Here is a 20,764-nt window from a genome sequence, read left to right on the forward strand (position 1 = left end):
AGAGAGAGAGGCAGAGACACAGGCAGAGGGAGAAGCAGGCTCCATGCAGGGAGCCCAATATGGGACTCAATCCTGGGTCTCCAGGATCAGGCCCTGGGCCAAAGGCGGCGCCAAACCGCTGAGCCACCCAGGCTGCCCTAATATTGACATTTTAATATCATTAAGTCTTCCAGTCCATGAACATGGAATGTCTTTCCATTTATTTACATCTTCTTTATCTTCTTTCAGCAATGGTTTTTACCTTTCCCCCTCCTCATAGGATAGAACAATCATACATAGGATTACTTCATTCCTACATCTTCTCAATTGTTTTTTCCTCATATTTGCCCTTTTCCTTTCCTACTTGGCAAGATTTGGCTTTACTCAAGGATCTTTTTGTGATCTTTGTCCAGTTTCATTCTAGTGATAACTACCTTGCTATGATGAATGCCTACATGGACAGTTGTTCATTTGCCTTCTCTTTCTGTACTCATTCAATGTAGATGACATATTCCTTCCTGTAAACCTAGACTACCTCACCAATTTGCTGATCTTTCTAGTGTCCTCACACAACATGTACTTCATCATCCTTTTGGATGGCATTTGTTCAAACATTATACTTCTGTCTCAGCTCTTTGGAAAAAGGGGAAGAAGACATAATCTTCCTGTGAATGTGGGAAGGTGCATTGAAATGCATTTTATAGTTCTTGCTCTGGTCAAAAGTCACAAAGATTGAACTTCATTCTGGAGGCTGGCACTTCAAGATGGCTGCAAAAGTCTCATCAGTGTTTTTTAGTCGTCAGTGCATATAGTATTCACCTCCTTGTTTAGGTTAATTCTTAAGAATTTTAGTCTTTTTGATGCTATTATAAATAGAATTGGTTTCTTTTTTGGATTTTTCATCATTAGTGTATATAAACACAATTGATTTTTTATTGAAGTATAGTTGACATACAGTATTATATTCATTTCAGTTGTACAACATAGTGATTCAACATTTATATACATTATTAAATGATCAGCATTAAGTCTGTCACCACACACAGTTATTACAATATTGACTATATTCCCTATGCTGTAGTTTGCCTCCCCATGACTTTTAACTAGAAGTTTGTACCTCTTAGTTCTCTTCCATTTATTTCACCCATCCCCTCACCCCCTTCTCTTCTGGCAACCACCAGTTTGTTCTCTGTATTTATGAATCTGTTTCTATTTTGCTCATTCGTTTTGTTTTTAGACTCCACATATAAATGAAATCATATGCTATTTGTCTTTCTCTGTCTAAATTATTTCCCTTAGCATAATACCCTCTAGGTCCATCCACATAGCTCCAAATGGTAAGACTTCATTCTTTTTTATAGCTGAGTAATATTCCATTTTATGTATATGCCACATTTTCTTTATCTATTCATCTATTAATGAACTTAGGTTGCTTCCATATCTTGGCCATTGTAAATAATGTTGCAATAAACATAGGGATGCATATATCCTTTCGAATTAGTGTTTTCATTTTTTGGGGTGAATACCCAGAAGTGGAATTGCTAGATCACACAGCATTTGTTTTTATTTTTCTGGGAAACCTCCTTACTATTTTCCATAGTGGATGCACCAATTCACATTCCCACCAACAGTGCACAGGGTTCCCTTTTCTTCACAGCTTCACCAACACCTGTTATTTCTTATTTTTTTGAGACTAGCTATTCTGACAGGTGTGAGGTGATATCTCATTGTGGTTTTGATTTGCATTAGAAACACAACTGTGGATTTGTGTGGATTCTGTACCTTATTACTTTGCTGAATTTCTTTTTTAATTATTTTTTGTGTGTGGAACCTTTAAGGTGTGGTACTTATTAGATCATGCATCTTTGAACAGAGATAATTTTACTCTTTCCAATTAGGATGGCTTCCCTCCACTCCCAGTTTGTTTAATTGCTCTGGCTAGAATTTCTAGTGCTATTTTGAATAGTGGCTAAAGCAAGCATCCTTATCTTGTTCCGGAAATTAGAAGAAAAACTTTCTTTCACCATTGATTATGCTGTTATCTGTCAGATTTTCATGTATGGCCTTTATTATGTTGGGGTTGTTTTCCTTCTACTCTTAGTTTTTTGAGTGTCTCACCATAAAAGAGAGTCAAAATTTTATCAAATGCTTTTTTGCATCAGTTGAAGTGGATCATTTCAGTCCACTTAAGTGTCACATATGACATTATATTAGTCATAATGTTAGTGTCATATATGACATTAATTAGTCATATTAATTTTCATATGTTGAACCATGGTTGCATACCAAGAATAAATCCTATTTAGTATGTATTCTTTTAATATGCTGCTGGATTCAGTTTTCTCATATTTCGATGGGGACTTTTGTATCGATATTCATAAAGGATATTAGTCTGTAGTTTTCTTTTCTGGCAGTGTCTTTGTCTGCCTCTGGTATCAGGACAAAAATAGCATCATAGAATAAATTAGAATGTGTTCTCTCCTTTTCAGTTCTTTGAATTTGAGAATTGGTATTAGTTCCTTAACATTTAGTAGAATTCACCAGTAAAGCCATCAGCTCCAGAGCTTTTCCTTGTCCACAGGTTTTTTATTACTGATTTAACCTTATTACAGTTCTACTCAGACTTTCTATTTCTTATTGATTCAATCTAGGTAAGTTTTGTGTTTCTAGGTGTTTGTCGATTCCATCCAGGTTATCCAATTAGTTGGTTATCCAATTGTTCCTGTTACCATCTTTTAATCCTTTTTGCTTCTGTGGATGCAGTAGAAATGTCCCCGGTTCATTTCTAACTAGCAATTTGAATCTTCTTTCTTTTTTTTCAGTCAATCTATATAATGGTTTCTCAATCATGTCACTCTCTTTGAAGAAGCAACTTTTGGGTTTATTTCCAGTATATTTTTCTCTTCTCTATCTCTGCTTTAATCTTTATTATTTCCTTCCATCTGCCAGTTTGGGGTTGCTTGTTCTTCTTTTGCTAGTTCCTAAAATTGTGAAGTAGGTGATTGGTTTGAGGTCTCTCTTCCTTTTTAATGTGTTTACAGAGATTAATTTGTCCCTTAGCACACCCTTTACTGCCAGTATGCAGCATTGTGTGTTGTGCCTTAGCTTTTGTTCATCTAAGTATATTCTAATTTCCCTTGTGATTTCTTCTTTGATCTATTGTTTATTTCCACAAATTTGTGAATGTTTCAGTTTGCCTTCTGTTGTCTCTAAATGATATTTTAAATTAATGCATCAATTTTTAAGAATATTCTGCTGGTATTTAGGTTAAATGCACTATCTGGAGGTTGTGGTAATTTTCATTGATCAGTCAAGGTACATTCCACACCTTTTGAGGCCAAGTCTATCTATGGCAATGCTTGAAAGGTGAAAAGACATGTTAACTTTCAAGCTAAGATTTTCTTACACCAGGGCTTATGAAAGCTTTGTGAAGTTTATTCCTACATTTCCAGCACGCAACACTACAAACCTGAGGTATATTTAAGATGTAATACTGGCAAGAGAAGAGAGAGAACCTAACTGTGGAAAAGAGAAAGAAATGAGGGAAGGCTTCCTGGAGGAGTGACATATGAGCCAAGACTGTCCAATAGCAGGAAAGGAGTCAGAGAGAACAGCACACTCTCCATTTCCCCAATGTTTCCTGTCTCTGCAATGCCTCCACCTGAGGCCTTCCCCACTAGTGAGTTTCTGCCCCTCCCTGGACCCCACAAGAAATATCACCTCCACGGAAGCCTTCATGTTCCCCTCCTCCTCCAGCTGCCAGCAGAATTGATTGCTTTCTCCACCCTCTCTAAAGATCACTGAATCACCCCTTAGCATTGAGTCACGTTTTATATACTTATGTATATCTATGCGTGTTTACTTTTTTTCTTTTCCCTGTGAAGGGCCTATTGTTTAATGTTCAGAAATCATTTGGTTGAATCCTCTCCTCTCATAGGTGAGAACACAGAAAGGTTCTGTGCCTAACTCACTATTACAAAAGATAGTTTTTAAAAATCCAGCCCTGAGGTGAACTGTTTTGAGGAGAATAGCTAGAACCATGCATATTAAATATATTGTCAAAGGTTCAAAATAAGGGCACCTGGATGACTCAACCGGTTGAGGTCTGCTTTTGGCTCAGATTAGGATCTAACCACCCCCTTCAAGAGCTCCCACCTCAGAGGGGTCTCTGCTTCTCCCTCTTCCTCTGGCCCTCTGCTCTGTTTTCTCTGTCTCTCAAATGAATAAACTCTTCTTTTTTTTTTTAAGTTCAAAATAGCCAAGTCAAAACCAATGAATCACTATTTTGTAAAAACTTCTTGTACACATACCAAAAATAGTCTGCAAACCGGGAGCTGTCAAACCAGAGCACAGAATGAGACTCAGGGGTATACTGTTATAAAATAGCTTATGCCGTGAGAAAGCGGTGACTGTTTTTCACAGATTGGCTACAATATAATTTTCAGTGGTTTCTTCATATCAACCATGGGAAACAGTCAAATGTTGCTTATTTCCAAGAGCAAGCAAGAAATGATCTTGGCCAAGATAGCCTTGCAAATGCAAAATAGGCTAAATTAAGCTTTGTTTGCATGATCAAACTGGCTAGTTTGCTTATAATTTTCAAAGCTGGTCTCCTTCGGTTTTGATTGTAACAGACCCAATCTCTCAGTCAATGCAAGACACCCAGCCAAAGTTCCACGAATACAAAGCAGCGCTATCTGGGCGGCACTAGGACCCCAGGGGCGCCCCGCCGGCGGGTGGTGGCGCCCGTTCGACGTTCGCCGAGAGCGGGGAGCCAGGGGCGGGCGAGGCGGTAGGAGAGGCCGACGGAGGCGGCCGTCCCGATCCGCCCCCGGGGCCGCGAGGAGGTGCTCAGGTGTGCGGGGAATGGGGTCCGGCAACCCCGACTCGGTCGCCGCTCCCCGCGGCGCACGTTCCCGTCGCGGCGACGCTGAGGGCCGCGGCCGTCTCCCGGGGCGCGGCGCGCGGTGGACAGGCACGTCGTAACCGCGAGAGGAGAGCGCGCGCTTCCGCGGGGACAGCGCAGAACACGCGGGGCACTGAGCTGGGGCGGCGGGGCCTAGGACCTGTCGGAGCGAGTCCCGGAGCGGACGCGAACGGAGGGGCGGGGCGAGGGCGGGGCGAGGGCGGGGCTCGTCGGCGCGGCCGCGTGGGGCGGGGCTTGAGGGGCGGGGCGAGCGAGGGCAAGACCGGAAGGGGCGGGACCGAGGGGCCGCGCGGTCTGGGGTGGCCTCTGGAGGCTGGCAGGTGCTGACCGGCTCATGGCGACAGCGTTGTGGGAAGAAACGCCGGTGGGGAAGGCGGATCTGAGATATTCGAGGGACCCCAGGTTACCCTAAAGCATCTGGAGCCGACGAGAAGGCGGTGGTTTCCGAGGGGGGAATCCTGGGAGACGAGAGCAAAGGAGTGAATCGCAGGAACCCGGACAGCTGTGTTGTTTAACCCAGAACAGCCTGCCAAGGAAACCAGAAGGTGAAGGGCAGATACTAGGAGAAGCGCCCCGAGAAGTGTTCCAGAAGCTGAGGTTGAGAGGGTGACCTAAGCCAACGGTGGCAATGACTTAACAAGATGAAGGAAAGGCAGGTTGAACTGTGTGTTTGGAAATCAGGGAGACCTGGGGAGGCTGGCTGGCTGCAGGATGGGGAGCAGGAGAGTACCAAGGGGGGCTGAGAAGTAGGGGCGGTGAGGAGGAGTGTGAAGCCTAAGCCCCTGGGGGCTGGGATGGCATTTTACCTTGATTTCCCGTCGCTGGTCCAGAGTAGTGTTTGAGTAAATGGCATTTTCTTGAAGGTGATTAGCTTCCGGATAGCAGAGTGCTGGATGCCAGCCTGAGGAGTGTGGATTTATCTTCTAGGCCAATGAGTCCCAAGTCCTGCTCACCGGAATCTCCTAGAAACCTTGCCTGAAGCACAGATTCCCCAAATCACTGCCCAGAGATTCAGATTCAGTGGGTGGCGAGGTCTGGAAATCTGTTTTCTTTTTTTTTTTTTTTTTTTTGAAATCTGTTTTCTTAATGAGTTCCCAACTGATTCCCATGTAGCCAGGTAACACCTGGCAGATCCTGAAGATTTCTTTTTTTCAGTTTTATTGAGGTGTAATTGACAAATAGGAATTATAAATATATTAATTATATATGTTTAAGGTGTTCAACTTGATGTTTTGATATATGTCTACATCGTGAAATGATTACACAATCGAGCTAATTAACATACCCATCATCTCAGACAGTAGCCAGTGTCTGTCTCTGTGTGTGTGTGTGTGTGTGTTGACAACACTCGAGGTCTACCCTGAACACATTTCAAGTATGCAGTACAGTATTGTTAACCATATCACCACGCTCTACGGTAAGATCTCCAGAACTAAATCATCTCGGATAATTGAAAATTTCTACCTTTTGACCAATTGCTCCCCATTTCCACCTCCCTCTAACCCCGAGTTACCACCATTCTGCTCTCTGCTTCTAGGAGTTTAACTATCTTAGATTCCACATGTGAGTAAGATCATGCAGTATTTGGCTTTCTGTGTCTGCCTTCTTTTACTTAGCATAATGTTAGCTATATAGCTAACATATGTATTATGGATAATAACATAATATTTTAATATACAATATATATTCATATGTATATACAATGGATGTATACTTAGAAGTGGGATTGCTGGATCATATGGTAGTTCTATTTTTAATTTTTTGAGAACTCTCCACAGTGTTTTCCATAATGGTTGTACCAATTTACATTCCCTCTACCAGTGTACAAGGATTGCCTCTTCTCCACATCCTTAGCAACACTTACCTTTTGTATTTTGATAATAGCCATTCTAACACATGTGAGATGCTGTCTCGCTTCATATGTCGAGCTTTTCCCATTTTTCTTCTAAATTTTATGGTTTCAAGTCTTACATTTAAGTCTTTAATCCATTTTGAGTTGATTTTTGTATATGGTACGAGACAAGGGTCTAGTTTCATTCTTCTGCATACAGATATCCAATTTTCCGAAAAATATTGAAGAGACTCTCCCTTCCCCATTGGGTATTTTTGAAACTCTTGTTGAAGACTAATTCACCATCGATGCACTGATTTATTTCTGGGCCCTCTATTCTGTTCCATTCACCTAATATGTCTGTTTTTATACCAGTAGCATACTGTTTTGATAACTTTGTGGTGCATTTTGAAGTTAGGTGGGGCCTCTCTCCCATGGGGCTAAGAGGTCCCTATTCTCCTTAGCCAGGGATGGAGGCCAAGATCAGCCTTTGAGGATCATTGTCAGGGCTGCCACAAGCTGGCAGCCTTGTTTTCCTGCCTCAGACATCTGTAGTTGCTGGGAGCCCCTGCTTGATCTATATCAAGCATGCTAGCCCCACAGCCAGACAAGGGTCTGAACTGGCAGCATGGAGCCTCTGGCTCTCCTTACATAGTGCCAGGCTCTCATGAGCTGATCCTGGCCTGTGTTGCCCCAAAAGTAACTTGGCCCCTGCCTACTCTATAGGCAACACCTAACACACCTAAACAGGTAGTCATCTACCTCAAAGATGCCTGTGAAGGAGTGGGGCCTCTCACCTCCTGCTTTCCTACTAAACAACTTCTTTGGTCCCAGGGGATTCACTGGGAGAGGAGAGGGTTCCAAAAGTGGGGGACTTCTGTTGTAAAAGAGGCTTCTGAGGCCGCCTCGCTCAGGGAGGGTCACCATTTTTCCCTGTGTGGATTAGCTTGGGTATTACCAGACCACTCCATCCACCCACTCAGAGTTGTGTCTCCTGCAGAGAGTCCCATACAGCATTGTGAGGCACGGGATGGTGAGGAAGAGTCATGAGTGGGTGCTGGAGAAGGAGCACCACAGACATCAGGACAAAGAATCAGACCTGACACTCACTACATCAGCCCCAAGTGCAAGTCCCGTTTGTAAGCAGTTTATTGTATCCAATTGGACAGTTTGGGCTCCCCACACTTGCCATGTGAAGTTTTCTGTGTTGAAGTACTTTCATCAGCTGACAAAATAACGTTTTAGAAAAGTTTTAAAGTTCTAACAGTTTTTCTTCACTAATAAAAATTCTGAAAGCGGGATGCCTGGGTGGCTCAGTGGTTGAGCATCTGCCTTCGGCTGGGGTCGTGATCCCGGGGTCCTGGGATTGAGTTCCACATCAGGCTCCCTGCATGGAGCCTGTTTATTCCTCTGCCTGTGTCTCTGCCTCTCTTTCTGTGTCTCTCATGAATAAATACATAATTTTTTTTAAATTCTGAAAGCATCTTTTTTTTTTTGTCCTAAAATCAATAATCCACTTTCTGTGGGGAAAAAAAAAAAATAGGAAGATTGTTTTGGCTATTTGGATGTTCTGTGCCTCATGTAATTAAGATTATTTTTTTTATTATCTGTAAAGAATACCATTGGGATTTTGATATGAATTGCACTGAATCTGTAAATCACCTTGGGTGGTCTGGACATTTTAACAGTATTCTCCCAATCCATGAACATTGAAGTCTTTTCATTTATCTGCATCTGCCTTGGTTTCCTTCATCAATGTTTTACAATTTTCAGTGGCCAAGTTTTTCATCTCTTTGATTAAGTTTATTACTAAGTATTTTAGTCTTTTTGTTGCTATGTGATTAAGATTGTTTCCTTAATTTTCTTTTCAGATAATTCATTGTTAGTGTACAGAAACATCACTGATTTTCATATGTTGATTTTGTTTCCTACAACTTTACTGGATTCATTTATTAGTTCTAATAGTTTTGTTGTTGTTGAGTCTTTTGAATTTTCTAAATATATGATCATGTCATCTGAAAACAGAGATAAATTTATATCTTCCTTTCTGTTTTGAATGCCTTTCATTTCTTTTTCTTGTCTAATTGCCCTGGCTAGGATTTCCAGTACTATGTTGAGTAGAAGTGGAGAGAGTGGGTATCCTTGCCTTATATCAGATCTTAGAAGAAAAGCTTTCAAGTTTTCATCATTGATTATGATGTTAGCTGTGGGGGCTTTTAATATATGGTCTTTATTGTGTTGAGGTAAGTTCCTCTACATCTATTTTGCTTATAGTGTTTATCCCAAATGGATGTTGTCAAATGCTTTTTCTGTGTCTGTTCATCTGTCATGAGATGATGATGTTTATCTTTCATTCTGTTAATATGGTGTGTCACATTGATTTGCCATTATTGAACCATCTTTAATCCCACAGATAAATCCCACTTGGTCATGGTGTATAATCCTTTTAATGTGCTGTTGAATTGGTTTGCTAATATTCTATTGAGTATTTTAACATCTGTGTTCATCAGGGATATTGGTCTGTGGTTTTCTTTTTTCATGTTGTCTTTGTCTAGCTTTGGTATTAGGGTGGTGGTGGGCTCATAAATGGTTTGAAAGTGTTCCTTCCTTTTTTTGGAAGAGTTTTAGGATGATTGATACTAATTTTCTTTGAATGTTTGATAGAATTCACCCATGAAGCCATCTGGTCCTGGGCTTTTCTTCTTTGGGAGGTTTTTAATTACTCCTTCAATTTTCTTATTTGTTATTGGTCTGTTCAGGCTTTCCATTTCTTCTCAATTCCTCTTGTTATATGTTTCTTTTTTTTTTTCCAATTGTTATATGTTTCTAAGAGCTTCTCCATTTCTTCCAGATTATCTAATTTGTTAGCATATCATTGTTCATAAAGTTCCCTATGGTTGGGACACCTGGGTGGCTCAGCAGTTGAGCATCTATGCCTTTGGCTCAGGTCGTGAACCCATGGTTGCGGGATCAAGTCCCACATCGGGCTCCCCACATGGAGCCTGCTTCTCCCTCTGCCTCTGTCTCTGCCTCTCTCTCTGTCTCTCATAATTAATTAATTAATTAATTAATTGGTTAATAAAATTCCCTATGGTCTTGTTTATTTCCGTGGCATCCATTTAATGTCTGCTCTTTTGTTTCTGATTTATTTCAGTCTTCTCTCTTTTTTGTCTTGTTAAGGGTTTATCAATTTTTTTATTCTATCCTCTATTTTATTTATTTTTGCTGTATTATTTCTTTCTATCTTCTAACTTGCAGTTTGGTTTGTTCTTTTTCTAGTTCCTTAAGGTGTAAAGTTTGATTGTTTATTTGAGACCTTCTTTTTTTTTGCTAAAAACTTCCCTCTTAGTATTACTTTTGCTGCATCCCATAAGTTTTAGTGTGTTGTGTTCTCTTTTTTCTTTTTCTTTTTTTTTTTTTTTTTCCACTGAAAGTTTTATGCCTTTTGGATAGAAATGGGAATTTATTTGCCAGGAAGGATGATCCCATCACACTTCTACTGCAACCAGCACATGGCATCTCTTTGCTGATTCTGTGTTTGGCCCCAATGCAGCCTGTCCTGTGCTTCTTGTCTGCAGTGCTGAAACCTGGCCTACACAGAAGTCCAGGCCATAGATACCAATGCATGGGTCATATTTAATCCCCAGATCAGTGTGCTCCTGGATCCCCAAACCAAAGTTTCCAGTATCAGAGAGGTTATTTTTCCTTAACTCATACTCTAGCACATTTAGACCTTTCTCCAAGATTTCTTCTGCCTTGGACCTAAGGACTGTGCAGTGGACAGCAATCTTTTCATTTCTCCCAATACCAGGGAATCGCACTATGTATCTAGATTTGGAGAACACAGAATTGACCTGTGAGCTACTCCAGCACCTTGGCTGCCTGGGTCAGTCTCTCTCCACTCTCCCCCACACAGATGTTGAGTCAGAACTTGTAGATGTGAAGTTCCCACATGGGGTTCTCCTTTCTACCTTAATCCTGTGCCATGGTGGAGAACAGCATATATTGTGTTTTCATTTGCCTTTTCTGAAGATACTTTTAAAAATCCCTTTTGACCAATGGTTGTTGAAGAGTGTGGTCTTTAGTTTCCATGTATTTGCGAATTTTCCCATTTTCTCATTGCTTTTGGGTTTGTTTCATTCCATCATGATTGCAAAAGATACTTGGTATGATTTTGATCTTCTTTTTTTTTTTAATTTTTATTTATTTATGATAGACACAGAGAGAGAGAGAGAGGCAGAGACACAGGCAGAGGGAGAAGCAGGCTCCATGCACCGGGAGCCCGATGTGGGATTCGATCCCGGGTCTCCAGGATCGCGCCCTGGGCAAAAGGCAAGCGCCAAACCACTGCGCCACCCAGGGATCCCCTGATTTTGATCTTCTTAACTTTATTAAAACTTGTTTTTTGACCCAACATGTGTTTAATCCTGGAGAATGTTCTGTGTATGCTTGAGAAGAATATGTATTCTTATGCTTTTGGATAGAAAGTACTATGTGTGTCTTTTAAGTCCATTTATTCTATAGTGTTTAACTCCACTGTTTTTTGATTTTCTGTCTGGAAATTCCACTCAGTATTGAAAGTGTGTTGAAGTCTCCTACTATTATTGTATTGCCATCAAGTTCTCCTTTCAGACCTGTCAATATTTGCTCTTTATACTTAGGTGCCCTGATGTTGGATGCATTTATATTCACAATTGTTATATCTTCCTATTGAATTGACACATTTATCTTAATGTAATGACCTTCTTTGTTTCTAAAGACAGGTTTTAATTAAGGTCTATTTTGTGTGATATAATCATAGCTACCCTTACTTTCTTTTGGTTACTATTTGCTTGAGTATCTTTTTTTTTCATTCCTTCATTTCAGCTTCTGTGTATCTTTAAACCTAAAGGAAGTTTCTTGTAAACTGCATGTAGTCGGATCTTGGGTTTTTTTAATCCACTTAGTCACTCTTTGTCTTTTGATTGGGGGGTTAAACCATTTACATTTACAGTAATTATTGATTGAGAAGGATTAAGTGTTACCATTTTGTTCATTGCTTTCTGTTTGTCCCAATTTTAGTATATGTGCTGCTGAAGCAAGCACACTTTCTGTTTGTCTTATAGTTCTTTGTCCCTCTTTTTCTCTACCTTCCTTTGTGTTTATCTTTTTTTGTATTGATAGACTTTAGTTATTTCCTTTTTCTTTTGTGTAGCTTCTATACGTATTTTCTTTGTAGTTATAATGGGGCTTATATAAAATACTTTCTAGTTATAACACTCTGTTTTAAGCTGATAACAACTTAATATCACTGCATACAAGAACTCTACACTTTTACCTCTCCTGCCCCCACATTATATGTTATTGATATCACAGTTTATATGTATTTATATTGTGTATCCATTAATATGATTTTAATTATAGTTATTTTAATGCTTTTGTGTTTTAACTTTTACACCAGAATTAAAAATGATTTTCTTGGGCAGCCCTGGTGGCACAGCAGTTTAGCACCACCTGCAACCCAGGATGTGATCCTGGAGACCCAGGATCAAGTCCCACATCAGGCTCCCTGCATGGAGCCTGCTTCTCCCTCTGCCTGTGTCTCTGCCTCTCTCTCTCTCTCTCTCTCTCTCTCTCTGTGTCTCTCATGAATAAATAAATAAAATCTTAAAAAAATATATTTTCTCATCACTGTTACAGTGATATAGCATTCCATATTTGTCTATATTTTCACCTTTACCAATATGTTTCATACTTTCTTAAGTTATCATTTTTCTATAGCATTCTTTCATTTCACTTCCCTCTAACATTTTTTATAAGGCAGGTCTTAGTGGTGATGGACTTCCTCAGCATTTGTTTGTCTGAGAAAGTCTTTATCTTCCCTTCTTTTTCGAAGGACAGTTATGCTGGATAAAGCATTCTTAGTTGGCAGGGTTTTTTTCTTTCAGCACTTTAAATATATCATCATCCCACTCTTTTTGGCCTGCCATGTTTCTGCTGAAAAATCTACTGGTAGTTTTATTGGTGTTTCTCAGTATGTGAAAGTTGCCTTTTTCCTGCTGCTTTCAAAACTCTCTTTGTCTTTGACTTTGATAATTTAATGTGCACATTAAATTATCAAAGTCAAAGACAAAGAGAACCCAATTTCTTTGGGTTCATCTTCTTTAATATTCTTTAGGCATCTTGGATCTGGATGCCTATTTCCTTCCCCAGTTTTAGGAAGTTTCCAATATTATTTCTTTGAATAAGCATTCTGCCCCTTTGTCTATCTTCCTCCTCTAAGACTCCCATAATGTGTATATTGGGCCATTTGATGATGTCTCGAATCCCTTAAGCTATCTTTATTCATTCTTTTTTCTTTTGGCTTCTCTGGATGATTTCCAGTGACTTGTTTTCTTTTTTCTTTTTTTTTTTTTTTCTCTGACTTGTTTTCAATTTCACTGATCCTTTCTTCTACTTGCTCTAGTCTGCTGTTGAACACCTCTGTTGAATTTTTCAGTTCAGTTATTGGGTTTTCAACTCTATGATTTCTGTTTGATACTTTAAAATTTTTCTCTTTGTTGAAATTTTCACTTTCTTCATGCTTTGCTCTCCTAACCTCAGTGAGCATCTTAATGACCATTATTCTGAATTCTCTGTGGAGTGAATCACATATCTCCATTTCATTAGGATTGATTTCAAGATATTTATATTGTTCATTTGTTTGGAATATATTTCCTTGTTTCTTCATTTTCTTTGACTCTGTTGATGCCTGTGCTTTAGAAAAAATAGCCACCTCTCCTAGTCTTCATAGACTGGCTTCATACAAGAGATGACCCTTGCCAGTCATCCCAACCAAAGATTAGGAGGGTCTTTCAAATCTTTTTTTTAAAAGATTTTATTTATTTATTCATGAGAGACACAGAGAGAGAGAGAGGCAGGACACAGGCAGAGGGAGAAACAGGCTCCACACAGGGAGCCCGACGTGGGACTTGATCCTGGGTCTCCAGGATCACGCCCTAGGCTGAAGGTGGCACTAAACTGCTGAGCCACCGGGGCTTCCCGGGTCTTTCAAATCTTAATGTGTGTTTCCGAACCACTGTCTGTGTTCTTAGCAGCCACCAGGAATCTAGAGTGTGACAAGTCCTATTAGTGCTCCAAGACAGGTGAGGTAGAAGCCAATTCCCTGAGTAGTAGCTAGAAAAGTTGGGTGCTGCATGAGTGATCCAAGGAACATTCTTTCCTCAGGGATATTCTGGGAGTTAGAATTTATCACTCATTCTGCACTAGGCCAAGAAGAAGAGCTGTGACAAATGTCTGTATTCTTGTTCAGACCACATACTTTTAAACCATTGCTTTGCTCTCTGTAGCCCCCAGTGGCCTAGTGAATGTCAAGCCCTGTCAGCTCTCAGAGACTGGTGAGTTGGAAGAGAGTCTTTCCAGTAGCATCTGGAAAAGTTGCAAGGCTAGATATATATTCCAACTCCTTCCAGGAAGAAGTTGGAGGCTTGATTTTACTTCTGGAACAAGCCAGGGGGAAGAGCTGCAGAAAGAGCCCACATCCTCATTCAAGCTTTCAGGAGACTAGTGATTACCTGCTTTATCAGCTCCCAGAAACAAGTAAGTTAGAGGCTAGACCTTTGGGCATTAGTGAGAAAAGTCAGGATGCTAGATGTGCAGTCTAATTCCTTCCAGGGAGATGTTGGATGCTGCGCTTTATCACTCAACTGAACCAGGGAAGAAGGAGTCATAGGAGGAGCCCATAGACCTATTCAAAACCACCACTTGTTCTCTGTAGTCCCGAGGAGACTAGACCACCTGTATCTACTAGCCTAATTACATCATTTATATTTTAAACAGCTAGAAATCAACTCTATAATGAAAATGTCTAAGAAACAATAATCTCATGTGCCATTAGCTTTTCTCTTTACAATTTTTTTTAAAGATTTTATTTATTGATTTCATGAGAGACACAGAGAGAGGCAGAGATATAGGCAGAGGGAGAAACAGGCTCCCTGCAGGGAACCTAATGCAGGACTCTATCCTAGAACCCCAGGATTATAACCTGAGCCAAAGGCAGATGCTCAACCACTGAGCCACCCAGGTGCCCTCTCTTTACAATTCTTAGTCAAGCCTAAAGTGAACATCTCCCCTTTGAAGAATGGACCTCTATAGCACCTGAGCCTTCTTGTCTACCATGTGACAAATTTCTATCCAGGCTACATTCAACCCCACTGGTTCCTGAATGGACAGCAGGAAAACAGCTAGAGTTATGTCCACCAACCTGATCCTAATAAAGACTGGATCTTCCAGATCCTGGTGATACTGTCAATGACCCTTCACCAGAGAGATGGCTACACTTGCCAAGTAGAGCACCCCAGCCTGGATGGTCCTGTCACTGTGGAGTGGAGTGAGTTACTCCCTGAGTTAGGCCCTAAATTCTGAAAAACGGAATATTCTAGTTCCGTGATCTACTCATTTTGTCACATGTCTATACGTGGGGGTCATACCTATCTCCATCTTTTTCCTAGAGAAGTCCCTGAGAATAGTTTAGAGCTGGAGCAGCAGAGACTTGCCCACCCTGTCCTAGGAAATACTAATGATTCATAGATCTCTGCCCATGTCAGAAAACCTGGGAAACTCAAACACCTTCCTGAATTATCCTCACATGTGAGAACTGTTAAATGCCTTCAGCCTTTTAGCTTATGTGAGTTATTTTGAGAGGCAGCTACCAGAATCAGCATGTGTGTGTCCTTTTGGAAGTCACAGCCTAATTTTCAGAACTTGGGGTTCCTTTCTAAATTTCCTCCTTCAAGTTTTATATCTCTCACAGACCTCATATTGGTATTCTATATTAAGCCCCAGAATCTCAGTACGTGAGGGGTGGTGCAGCAGGTAGAGGTGAAAATGACCCCTGGTCTGTGTTTCCCTGAGATACACTGATTCTGCTCAGAGAAATACTGGCTACTCTCAGGCTTTGTGCTGGGGCTCATCTTCCTTGTAGTGAGCATCTGAGTGCATACTAGGAGCAAGAGAGGTTAGAAAACCTGAGAGATGGCTGAGGTTTGCTTTCCCCTGACTTACTCATCCATCTTCAATGATAAAGAACTGATACAGAAAAACAATACCAGAGAATCCTGGAGTTCACTGAAATCAGATTGTTGGGAAGCAAAAATGGCTTGTAGGAAGAGAGAAATCCCTGGCTGGAATTTTATCCCAACCAGATGTATGGAGTCTCCAAATACTCCGGTCATGTCTGAGTTCATTTAGTAATGAATTAGTCTTCAGCCAGCCCCTGCCTTACTTCCCATGGCAATGGAGATGAGATGGGAAAGTTTATCTAATTGTCTAAGATTCTGTTAATAGGTGAATACATTCCCTTTTCTCCTTTCATTATTCTGTGATGAGGATCTTGAAAACCAGGTAATACTCCTGCTTCTTTTTCTTGGGAGTGGGTTGCAGAAAGTCCTTTCATTGCATCCTGACTCTGAGACGCCTACTGGGAAGAAGCATACAAGTGTGGAAATGAGCATTACTTTGCTCCATTGATGAAGGAAGCCCAGAGAAACTCTTATTTTTCATCAGGCTAAGACTCAATCTCTCAGGAAATTTCTCTGAGATTTCCTGAGATTTAGAGTAAGAAATGTCAACAACCTGAGATAACTTTTCCTTTTACCTCCGCTAGGGTTCCTGATCTGACCCAAAGACCTGCATGTGACCTGGAACAAGCATTTTTCTATCTTTCCTCAGTCCCAGAGGCTGGTTCCGGAAAAGACCTCAGCCTCCCAAGAGCCTGTTACTGCCAAGTAATTGCTCTGATACTAGTTTCTATAGTTGTTCTCTTTGATTCCATGCACCCTTTCTCTCGGGGCTTCTATCCAAGTTCCTTTAGGGTAGTTCCATGAGTAATAAAAAGCCAATGTTAAAGCATATTTTCTTAAGAATATGCACCAAGTCATCTCTGCCACTGCTTTTGTGTGAGGATTTTGGTAAACAGTAGGAGTTCATGAAGAAGTTCATTGTTGTGTATACACAGGCAAGAAAGAAAATGTGAAAAGGGGATATTCTAACTGTTGGGAAAGGTGGCAAATTGGACATGGACCTCCTCTGAATTCACACTCTATCTTTGGACTGCCCCATATTTGTATTTGATACTTTCATTCCTGGAGGCCTGGGACCATTCTTAGTTATTCAAGGATGAGCAGATGGTGAATACAGCACTAACTCAACATACATGAAGACTGTTTTACCATTACCATTAAGAAATCAAATTAAGGGGTGCCTGGGTGGCTGAGTTGGTTGAGCATCTGACTCTTGATTTCCTCTCAGGTCATGCTCTGAGGGTCCCGGAATGGAGCCCCGTATCAGGTTCTACACTCAGCAGGGGGCAGGGAAGTTTGGCTTCTCTGCTTCTCTCTATCTCTCTCTCCTGCCCCTCCCCCCTCTAAAATAAATAAATAAATCTTTTTAAAAAATCAAATTAAGATCAGAATTTAAAATTGGAAATATGGGATCCCTGGGTGGCACAGCGGTTTGGCGCCTGCCTTTGGCCCAGGGCGCGATCCTGGAGACCCGGGATCGAATCCCACATCAGGCTCCCGGTGCATGGAGCCTGCTTCTCCCTCCGCCTGTGTCTCTGCCTCTCTCTCTCTCTCTCTGTGACTATCATAAATAAAAAAAATAAATAAATAAAAAAATTAAAATTGGAAATATAATGTAATAAACCTAAACCCTTTTCTTTGATACCATGATAGTCTTTGACCAAACAAGGCTTAGCCTTTTTTTTTTTTTAATATTTTATTTATTTATTCATGAGAGACAGGCAGAGACATAGGCAGAGGGAGAAGCAGTCTCCCTGCAGGAAGCCTGATGTGGGACTCGATTCCAGGATCCCAGGATCACAACCTGAGCCAAAGGCAGATGCTCAACCACTGAGCCACCCAGGCGCTCGCAGGCTTAGCCTTTTTAATGCAACAATTTATAGAAGATGTGTCATCAGACCACCAGGCTTCCTGTCGTAGTAATTCACTTAGTGTTAAAATGCTCAAAGAAATAGATGCGGTTCTCTTTTTTAAACATACGTCTGCTTTTACAATCCAAAATGATTACAGGTTTTCTGTTTCATATGAAATTTTCCTGAAAGCCGAGCTAGATTCTAAGTAGTTCTTTTTGCATAAAGCATGGAGTATGACCTCCTGAGGCATATACTGGGGACTCAGAAGATCTCTGACACACCCAGGTGATGCCTCCTCTCTCCCTGCCTCCTCACAAGCAGCTCTTGCCTCTTGTTTGCCCCTGAGCCCCCCTGCTGCATCAGTTCCCACTGCTTGCTCCTCTCACGCTGCTCCCCTCCCATCATGCCCTGCGTGGGACCAGCTTCCCCCATTTCCAAGAGAGGTTGAGGCTGAAGATGCAAAAGTGGGTGTTACTGACACAGGAGTTAGCATAGCTGGGGTCTGCAGAAAGGTTGGGGTGATTAAGTGTGGGAGCCCAGGAAGAAAAGCCCTGAGCATGGCAGACCAACCATAACTCCCATAACTCATTATGTATGTGCATTGCTTTGTTTAATTCTAATTACTCAGGGATAAGGACATGGTTTTTTCTTTACTTATCTGTTCCAGGTGCATCTGTAGTGGCCACTGTGAGCCAGACAGTGAGGAGAAAATGAGGCAGAGCAGGGCAGGGAGGAGCTCTGAATCCAGGAATCATTTCCCTATCTGGTGAAGGGAGAAGAGGTGGAAGTGAAACCGCTCAACAGGGCTCACCCAACCAGAAAACATCAGAAGGGACATCTCAGTGTCTGGGAAACAAGCTAGAACCAACATAGCTGAGAAAGCCCCAGCCTATGCAGGGTTCAGGGGTAAAAGGAAGAAAATAAAAATGGAGACATGATAATCACCTTCCTTTCAATGGAGTTGATAGGAAATACATCTTTGAAATTGATCAAATTAAAACGATTTTTAATTTGTAAGTAACTTGTGAATGGATAATTTTCTTCATGATTTCATGTTGATTTTTTGTATCAATAGAATAATCCACTTGATTGTTATTAAATAATGTTATATTTTACCCTTTTGTTCTTTTGATAATTTTGGAGGAATCTGATAATAATTTGATGTTTCCAGACATATAATCAGAATGCAAAAAATATTATTTCACTTCTAAATATTATTCCTTTTTATTTCTTTTTTTCTGTTTTAAATTTTTTTTTAAAGATTTTATTTATTTATTTCTGAGAATACACAGAGAGGAGAGAGAGAAGCAGAGACACAGGCAGAGGGAGAAGCAGGCGCCATGCAAGGAGCCTGACATGGGACTCGATCCCGGGTGTCCAGGATCAGGCCCTGGGCCAAAGGCGGTGCTAAACCACTTGAGCCACCTGGGCTGCCCTTTTTTTCTGTTTTATTTCTTCTTGAAATTTTTATCTTTATACAAGATGTCTCTAATATTTTACTACTTAGTATAAAATTAATTCTTTGCTTTATAAATTTTTTAAAAATAAATGTCTTTTTTATAAATTTGTGTAGAACTGTAGTAAAAGCCCCTGATACTTCTTAACAAAATGATAGAACTTAATTGTTAAAATTAATTGTATGTTGTATTTATTCAACTGTTTTTGTTTTGAATTAAACTTGCAATATAATAATGAACATTTCTTGATTCCTTACTATGTGCAAGACTCTGTTTTAAGAGCTATACAAATACTGAGTATTATCCCAATTAGATTTCCCAATAAACCAATGACATTCATTCCATAGTAATCTCCATTCTACATGAGAGGAAACTAGTCACAGTGGGTTAAAAAAAAAAATCAGGAACACATATCAGGAATCACCTGTAAATTAGTTCTCACAATATATTGTGAGAACTATATTTGATGTTTAAAAATTCCACCCCCTCAAAAAAAATATTAAAATGCAAAGAAAGTATGGACCCCAAAGGTTAAAGGTAGGGAGTCTGATCCCCCTAGATTTTCAACACCCTGCTTAGAACTTGCTCTGTCCCAGAACATGTCCATGCAAGGGGGGTGGCATTCTCCATGGAAAGGGAATGACATTCCTTAGGATCTGCTCCTAGGGAGGAAAATATATAAATAATCAAGACTTTTGGCTCACCCAGTTGTTCAAAATGAGGATCCCTTTCATTATACTGTTTTCGGTGAATCTTAACACCCTAAAGAATCATGTGCTTTATACCAAATTTCTGTCTGGTGACAATTCCTACTAATTGGTTCCTTTCTCAGAATGTAGCCACACCCAGGGGATATGGGAGGCTGTCCAGACTCATTGTCTCTAATATTTTAATATTATAGTATATAGTATATAAATTAATATATTAATATATTTTAGGAGTGGGGCTCATTGAGTGAGAGCCTTTCCCAGGCTCCAAGATAGTGGTCCTGAGGATCACTGGGGTCCCAGGAATGGCAGCTCTCATGATGTCCTTAGTGATGCTGAGCTCCCCTTTGATTCAGAGCAGAGACACGGCAGGTAAGTGCGGAGCTGCTGCTCTTAGAGGATCCAGTTCAGGGGAATGAGCTTAGGGGGCTTTCCACGTGGGAAAAGAGAAAGTCTGAGAAAGACTTTGGGGCCCTGACATCGTGCAAGGGCTACTATTCTCACCAGAAAGAGAAGATCAGGGTGTGCCTGTGATGGGGACAATGGTACCAGGCGGTCTGAAGTGATTTTGGAGGGACAAGGTTCTCACAAAGGGGTCATCAAAATGACATTTCAACACCCATCAGAAATCAGAAAGGGGAAATTATGGTTAGCCTGCATTGTCCAAGAACTGAAGATAACTCTGTAGAATCAGTGCTCCAGGTAGGGGCCCCTTGCACAGAACCAGGCAGGAACCCTCACTGGAACCAGTGAGGAACCAGTGATGGCCAGAGCAGCAGAAGGGAGTGATAAAGACAAGCTATGGTTAAAGCCCATAGGTTAGGGATCCCTGGGTGGCGCAGCGGTTTGGCGCCTGCCTTTGGCCCAGGGCGCGATCCTGAAGACCCGGGATCGAGTCCCACGTCGGGCTCCCGGTGCATGGAGCCTGCTTCTCTCTCTGCCTCTCTCTCA

General features: G+C 41.0%; 1 long non-coding RNA gene, 1 other non-coding gene and 2 pseudogenes across 2 annotated transcripts; 2 read left to right on the forward strand and 2 right to left on the reverse strand.

Annotated features, from left to right (window-relative positions):
• Positions 1-292: 292 nt before the first annotated feature.
• Positions 293-3,357, reverse strand: LOC112914135 (large ribosomal subunit protein uL24 pseudogene; annotated as a pseudogene).
• A 1,817-nt stretch (positions 3,358-5,174) lies between these two features.
• Positions 5,175-19,345, forward strand: LOC112913871 (uncharacterized). Its single transcript, XR_003233762.2, has 3 exons — positions 5,175-5,558; positions 16,381-16,501; positions 18,317-19,345. It is a non-coding gene; the product is annotated as an uncharacterized lncRNA (long non-coding RNA).
• LOC112914290 (small Cajal body-specific RNA 20) lies at positions 7,160-7,288 on the forward strand. Its single transcript, XR_003233835.1, has one exon.
• Positions 10,201-10,724, reverse strand: LOC112913870 (large ribosomal subunit protein uL5-like; annotated as a pseudogene).
• Positions 19,346-20,764: the final 1,419 nt, after the last annotated feature.

Source organism: Vulpes vulpes, chromosome 1 (genome assembly GCF_048418805.1).
Source record: "Vulpes vulpes isolate BD-2025 chromosome 1, VulVul3, whole genome shotgun sequence".
Taxonomy (NCBI): Eukaryota; Metazoa; Chordata; class Mammalia; order Carnivora; family Canidae; genus Vulpes; species Vulpes vulpes.